This window comes from Elephantulus edwardii, unplaced genomic scaffold, assembly GCF_000299155.1.
Source record: "Elephantulus edwardii isolate Elephantulus edwardi_28Jun2011 unplaced genomic scaffold, EleEdw1.0 scaffold00089, whole genome shotgun sequence".
NCBI classification, from domain to species: domain Eukaryota; kingdom Metazoa; phylum Chordata; class Mammalia; order Macroscelidea; family Macroscelididae; genus Elephantulus; species Elephantulus edwardii.
The window spans coordinates 12,353,091-12,361,116 of NW_006399839.1; the positions used below are offsets into that span (position 1 = coordinate 12,353,091).

An 8,026-nucleotide genomic window follows, 5' to 3' on the forward strand; every position below is an offset into this window, starting at 1 on the left:
ATTATTTTTTATTATTTTGTGTGCGTGTACCGTCAAATCAGATCTGACTGGTACAGGAGGATATTGCGCCTCCTTCTCCGGCAGAGCATCTGGTGGATTCGAACCGTGTTTCTCTGGGATTGCAGTGCAGCTTCTTGCCACTAGGCCACCAGAGCTCCCCTTTTTTTTTAGATTTTAATGAAAGTTTATAAAGAACTTGGATTTCCATTCATTCATTGTTGCACATTTTCCTCCCTGTCCCCACGCCGCTTAGTTTGCTTTTTTCTTTGGAAAAAAAGTTTTTTTCATTGTTATACAGGTCCCCCACCCCAGACCATTTTACTATGGACTCTTGTCATGCCAATAATACCTAATCATATGTTCCTTTTACACAGTTCTCTCCCTCATCTGTTTCAATGCCCTGTACATTATTGATCCCCTCTTTTCTTAGTTTCCTCCTAATCCTCATATCAGTCCTGTTCTATAACAGTGATGTTATGCACTATTTGTCTTTTTGTGACTGAGATATTTTCATTTAGAATAATGTCCCCATGGTCACCTATTAGTGTAATATTTCATGAATTCTTTTTTTTCCAGTGCTACATAATATTCCATTGTGTGAATACACCACAGCTTCTTTATCCATTTGTTGATTGACATTTAAGCTGTTTCCAACTCTTTGTTATTGTGAACAAAGCAGCAATAAACATGGGTGTACATACTCATACTCATTCTATAATAATGGTTTTATACAGTATTTGTCCTTGTGAGACTGAATTAGTTCACTCAGCATAATGCTCTCTAGTCCTTTCCAAGTTAGGTAGTAATTTACAAAATCATTACTCCTGCATACTGCATAGTATTCTATTGCATGAATGTACCACAACATCTCAATACATTTGTTTGTGGTTGAACATCTTGGCTATTTCCATGTTCTTGCAATGGTGCATAATGTTGCTATGAACACTGCTGTACAAGTTTCCATTTGAGCCTCAGTTCTCATTTTCTTGGGGTGTATTCCAAGCAATGGCATAACTGGGTCATATGGAATTTCTATGTTCAGCTTTTTGAGGAAGCACCAAACTGCCTTCCAGAGTAGTTGGGACCTTCTAAAGATTAAATCTCTGTGTTCATAAAAACCTTTGTCCAACAGGGTGAAAAGAAATCTTTCCTGGGAACATACATTTGGCAATACCATCTCAGACAAGAGTCTCCTAACAAAAATATATGGAGTACTCCTGGGCCTTCACAAGAAAAAGACTGACAGTGCAATTACAAAATGGGCAAAAGACATGGGAAGAGTTTTCACAGATGAAGATATTCAAATGGTCAACAGACATTTCAGTAAGAGAGATGCATTTCAGTAAGAGAGATGCATTTCAAAACCACAATGAGATACCATCTCACTCCAGTAGCAGTGGCAAAGTTTAACAGGACAGCAAGTAATAAATGTTGGAGAGGATGTGGCAGGATAGAAACTCTTTTACATTGTTGGTGGGATTCACAACTTCTTATTTTGAAATAAGACAGTACTTGTTACTATCATCCAAGCTTTCCATGTGTATGTTATATGGTCTTTTTAATGTATTATATAATACATTATATAATGTAAAGCAAATTTTAAAATTAGTAAAGCAAATTTTAAAATGAAAAGGCATTGATAAGATAAAGAAGAGTGCTTAATAGTGATTTAGGATACATGTTATTAACCATAGTCGTTATGCATGTGGTTACACAGTATGAAAGAATATGAAGACAGAAAAGATATAGTGAAAATGACTAAACTACAATCATAAAGCAAGATGAACACCCACCTCCTTCGAAACCAAGATGGAGCAGGGAAAACAATTTGGAATTGCACAATCAACAATTTTAATTGACCTTTCCTCTAGCCAAGAACACATTGTTTTTTTTCAAACATGAAAGAGTCCCATAATCTGATCCCATTTCACGCTTAAAGAGTTGAGATTGGCCATCATGTTTTAAGTTCAGAAACGGAACTTCTGCATTGTTTCCAATTTTTGCTTTTCTGGGTCAAGCTTCTATGATGGGAACATTTGCTTACAAGTCTTGGCTTGGGTCTCTAACTTCATTCATTTCTCTCAGGTAGATCCCTAGAAGTGAAATTACTGCACTGTGTGGTTGAAATTGTGGGTTTGAGTTATGGCTGAAATGAAGGAACTCTGGTGAAATATTTTATCTACTAATCAAAATGTCGTTGACTTGAATCCACCAGCTGTTCTTCCGGTGAAAGAGAGGCAGTCTCCTCCCATGAGAATTCATGGCCTCAGCACCTGATAGAGGGTCACTTTTTGAGTTGAAATTGACTTGATGGTATCTGACAGTGGGTTTGTTGAAATTGCAAAACAGTTTTCCAAAGTGCTTGTGCTATTTTTGCTCCTGTAAACACAAGTGCTGCTTGGAGACAAAGATGGTGAAGCTTCGTCTTTCATACTTTGGACATGTAGTGAAGTGAGGCTATTCCTTGAAAAGGGACGTCAGTCATGGTTGGAAAGGTGGGGATGGGGGATAGTCAGCAAAGGAGAAGAAGCCCTCCAATAAGATGGACTGACACAGTGACTTCAGCAAAAGGGGCTCAATTGTGTCAGAGATGATGAGGATGACACAGGATAAGGTGGTATTCAGATTGGCTGTTCATCGAGTTGCTGTGAGTCGTACTCCTTCGATGGTATCTAAAAACAACAGTAACAAGGGAGCTCTGGTGGCCTAGTGGCAAGAAGCTGCACTGCAATCCCAGGGCTACGTGGTTCGAATCCACCAGATTCTTCCCTGGAGAAGGAGGAGCAATCTCCTTCTGTACCAGTCATATCCGATTTGATGGTACACACATACAAAATAGTAAAATAAGTTAAAAAATTAGAAACAACAATAACAACATCCTCATTGGCATTTAACTCTTTCCATACTAACCCACTTCTCATTTGTTTATTGATATATGTGCATTCCAGTAGGATTTTCTACAAGCTCCTTAAATATCCAAGCCACGTGTTTTCCCTCTTTGTGGTTTGGTGCTTAATACAATACGTACTAAGCAGTCAATAAATACTGAATGGCTATTTAACTGTTAGTTTCTCTGTAATAAACTTTATTTCTTTTTACAGAGAACAAAGTTTATTAGTGGCAATAAACTTTCAATACTAGAGCATCCTTTAAATGACCTTGGAAATTTGTGTGATATATTTTATAAAATACCATTCTCTTGAAGGAAGATTTCAATATGAAGTTGGTCTATGTGGGCACTATCCTGTGCTCATTTTGGTGGCATTAAGTTGGTATTTCTACTTAGTTTTTCTTCCTTGTTAGCAAGGCTCAATTTCATCCGAGATGCCTAGATGCTGAGTGAAATATCCCGGTCACAAAAGGACAAATATTACATGATGCCACTGTTGTAGAATGGGACTGTCCTTGGGGTTGGGGAGAGACTGAGTAAGATGGGTTCAATAATGTATACTGCACTGAAACAGAGGAGGGAGAAAACTGTTTAAAAGAGATATATAACTAGGTATTTCTGTCATCACAGGAGACTAGAGCGAGGGCTACATGGTGGAGGGGACCTGGGGGAGGGTTTGTAAAACAATGAAAGAATCTTTTCTTTTACTTTTCCATAATTTTTGACTCATGTACTTATAACTTGTTAGTCAAATTTGTGTCTTCTAGGTTGCAACACCCCCATGATACATCTTCAAGGATATGAACATGTACGGCCAAGCCAAATCAATAAGAGTGCATCTAAATTCCAAAATCAATCTCCATAATAGTCTATGTGTTTCCTACTGCCAAAGGGGCCCTTTAGAGTAGTGAGAGAAGATCTTCACCCTGAAACCCACAGCGTCCCTTTTCAGCAGGAAGTAGCTAAGAGAATACGCCATCCCCTTTTCCTTATGACTCAGGGTGAAGTCTCTCTCAGGGAGGAGTGATAGGGAATGGCAAAGGACACACTGACAAAGAAGATTAATCAGAACTGGCTTTGACAAGCACTGTGGCATTTGGACAAGAACAAACTGGGAGGAGGGTAGAGAGAATAGTGCAACAATGAATGAATGGAAACCCAAAATCTCTGTAAATGTTTATGAAAATTAATAAAATATAATTATAGAATAAAAAAGAATGCTCATGTCTAGATGGCCTCGAGGCTTCAGATAACCAGGTATGGGTGAAAGTTCCAAGCAGAGAGGCCTCTGGGAAAGTTTGCTAAATGAGGATGCAACCAAACTGCCTTTCATCTTTTTCTTATCTCTCTTTCTCTCTTTTTCCTTCTTGCCTATAACACTGATGCTGAAGATTATTGTTATTGACTCCTTGGCTTAGGTGTCCTTGACTCCTCACAGTGACCCTAAGAACAGCAGAATTCAGCCTCATCCAATCTTGCACCAGTCTCACAGCCACTGTCTCACACCATCTGGGATGGCGGAGGAGAAGGCTCCAAGGGGTCTGGGTTCCTGGTAACATTATAGAGTGTCTTATCTGCTTAACCTTGGTCTAACCTTGACTGCCCACTTTCAGGTCCCAAATTACATGTGAAATACACACTACCGATCTATGCACAACATGGAAAACGTGTTCCTGCCTAAAGAAATAATTCTTGGTTTTACAGATCAGGTTGCTAAGCCAGACTTCTCAAAAGCTATCTTTGTTTTGTTTTTCATGAATAGGCCACTGTGTTCTTGCTGTTGTTGTTGTGTGCCATCAGGTCAGAAACAACTCACAACTGACCCCTTACCCCCTCCAGTGGGTTTTCAGAGGCTGTAAATCACACGGGAACAGACTGTCCATCTGGTGGGTTGCAAACACGTGCCCTTGAGTTGACAGCACAACTCCTTACCACTATATACCACCAGAGCTCCTTGAACAAGTTCTTACAAGTGTGCTTGAAAAGGCCAAATGGAAGGAGATGAGTCCCAGGGACTTAATTTTTATCAGTGGCATTTTTTCTGTTACCAGGAAATGAGATGAGTCATTTCAAATTATTACAGCCCCACTGTTTGCGGATGAGCAAATTGAGGTTCAAAGGGAAGAGATAATCAGTTGAAGGCTGTAGTTTATTTCTCCAGCTTATCTAGCTACGAGTTTACCAGTTTCCTGGAATATCCTTTCTCCCTTCATTGGCCAGTAAAACTCTGTTTATCTGCCTGAATGGGGATTTCTCAACCTCAGTGTGATAACATTTTGGGCTGGCTCATTGAGTGTCAATAACACCACATCCTGCTTGTCTGCACCAAATCTGAGATGTATTATATACTCAGGTCGTATCCAGCTTCTAGATAGCAGGACTTAGAACAAGTACACTGGTAATGAAAACAAATTGCTACTTAAACATCATGTCCTTCCAATCCTCATCTGAGCACTCAGTGTTGTTATGTTGTTGTTGTTGTTAGATGTCTCTCTCAGCTATTTTATGTCCTCACTCTACTTGACTAATTATATCATTTTAACCCATTTAATCATTGGTCCAATGATGAGAATAACAAGTATTCTCACCACTGGACCAGTGGACAACAGTGTTATGGTAGACAGAGAAAAGACTGAAGTTGCCAAAGACTTTATTTTACTTGGATCCACAATCAACACCCCTGGTAATAGTAGTCACAAAATCAAAATACATGTTGTATTGGGGAAATCTGCTGTCAAGGGACCTCTCCAAAGTTCTAAAGAGCAAGAATGTCAGTTTAAAGACTACGGTGTGCCTGACCCAAACCATGATATTCAGTTGCTTCCTAAGCACTTGTAAGTTGGAGATCTATACATAAATATAAGTAAAATTGGATGTTGAATAAGGGTGACAGAAGAATCTATGCCCTTGCATTGCATGTTAGGAAAAAGTGCTGATTATCCCATCGACTGTCAAAAGAAGCCTGACTTGAAGGAAGTACAACCAGAGTCCTCCTTAGAGGTAAAGATGGTAAAATGTCCTTTCACATCCTTTAATGTTATTAGGAGAGGCCAGTCCTTGGGGGGAGGGAGAAATAACATGCTTGGGACAGGATCAGAAAAAGAGAGAAAGACCTTCAACAAGGTAGAATGACACAGTGATGGTATCAACGGACTGGAGAATATCAGAGATGGGAGGATAGCAAAGGACAGGATAAGATTCAGATTTGTTGTTTACAGAGTCACTATGAGTTAGACGACATCTAATAATGACAAATATTCTAAGAAGCAATGATGATACAGTGGTTAAGTGCTCGGCCCTTAACTGGAGTATCAGAAGTTCGAATCCACCAGTTGCTCTCTAGGAGAAAAATGTGGCAGTCTGCTGCTTTAAAGACTGTCTTTTTTTTTTTTCTTTTGGTTGGGTCAAATTTTATTTTTTAGAATGTACAGTTTGGTTGAACTTGTTTATGCATCTTCTCCAGCAGCTGGGGCATCGCCACCTTTGGTGCTTCTGGTGTAAATCACTTGAGCTCTGTGTTTTGAAACCAGCTTGATAAGCCCTTTACTTAGCAGCTCCTGAAGGGCTGCCCTGGCTAGGGAACCCCGAATCTTCAGTCTCTCTGAGACAACAGCTGGGGTTATAAGCTTATAGTTGGGAACTTCTTTACAAAGTTTGTCATATGCGGCTTTGTCAAACAAGACCAGGTTATTGAGCTTGTCCCGAACTTTGCCTTTGGACCACTTCTTCTTCTTGGCCTTACCCCCAGATTTGTTCACTGGGTCTTTGTCCTTCTTGGCCGACTTCCCGGCGTCTTTCTTCTTCTTGTCATCCTTGGGCGGCATCGCGAAGCTCGGAGAGGAGCTACTACAAGTGCAGCCTTGTTAAGATGTCGGAGAAAAAGCTAAAGACTGTCTTGTAAACCCTATGGTGCACTTCTGCTCTGGCCTGTAGAGTTCCTGTGGGTTGGACTTGATTTAATGACAGCGGGGCTAATATCCCACTGCATCACCCCATCGCATCTCCTTGGCTTCCTGAAGGGCAGAGAGTTAGTCCAGAATTGTATCTCTTAATTAATTTTTTTTCTCTTTGCATGTTTGTATGAAAGTTTACAGTGCAAGTAGGCTTTCCTGCACATCTTGTTTTATTACATGAATTACACTTCCCATAATATAAGGCATCCTCTTCCTACTCCCTCTCTGTAGTTCTCATTTCCACTAATCTTTCTATCCTATCCTTTCCAGCCTTCAGGGCCTCACCTTTGGGCAAATGCTGCTCTTCAAACCTTCTGTAGGTGGTTATTCTAAGGAATGGTGGTACTGGTCACCTTATAGGTATGTCTGTAATTTGGCTCTAAGTTGAGTCACAGAGATGAATTTTCTTCCAAGTTCAAAGGGTACAGAATTGTTGAGTCTTTCTTTCTTTTTTTTAACTCTGATAACTCTTTAGGCCTGGAAAGAGGGTTTGTTTTTTGGGCTTCAAGTCACCCCACAGTGAGAGGAAGGTTGAGAAAACCATAACCCAACTTGTTGGCAGGACATCTTCACATGACTATTCTTTGTGGTCTTGTGACCTCATAGTATCGGATGTTAAATAGTATTATCAAATATTAATGACATATTATCCCAAGCTTCTACCCCTTTAATGCCAGTAACATTACCCCCTTGGTCATGACAACAAAGAAATGTCCACAGACACTGCCAAGTGTCAACCAGTGGACAAAGTTACCTCCAGTTGAGAACCGCTGCTCTGTCCTCATCTCTTTGTCTTCCACAGTCTTCCAGACTGCATCTGGGACCCTAAGTGACACAAGTTCACCTGTCCACACTAGCCTATGAGGGACTGCGGCCAGTGCATGTTTGTGTTCCCTTTTTTTATTGACCAAACTGAGTTCAAATTGGCCCAGGACAAAACAAGAATCAGTTTCAGGATTCTGGCTCCCAGACGCCATGGGTTTGCACTCATCTCAAGGGCTTATGCACCTCATGCCTTTTATAGATGCCAGTAGCTCACAGCGTCCTTCTAAACACCAATTGGGTTAGAAAACTTGAAAAGGAAAAGCACCAGCATAAATGAAGAATATTTTGAAAAAATAAAATTGAGAAAATCTTCTGTATTCTCACCAGGGAAAATGGAAGACCTCCCACTCCTTTTTTT

At 40.2% G+C, this 8,026-nt stretch overlaps 1 pseudogene; it reads right to left on the reverse strand.

Moving 5' to 3' along the window:
- Positions 1 to 6,336: 6,336 nt before the first annotated feature.
- Positions 6,337 to 6,714, reverse strand: LOC102848544 (annotated as a pseudogene).
- Between the last annotated feature and the right edge of the window lie 1,312 nt (positions 6,715 to 8,026).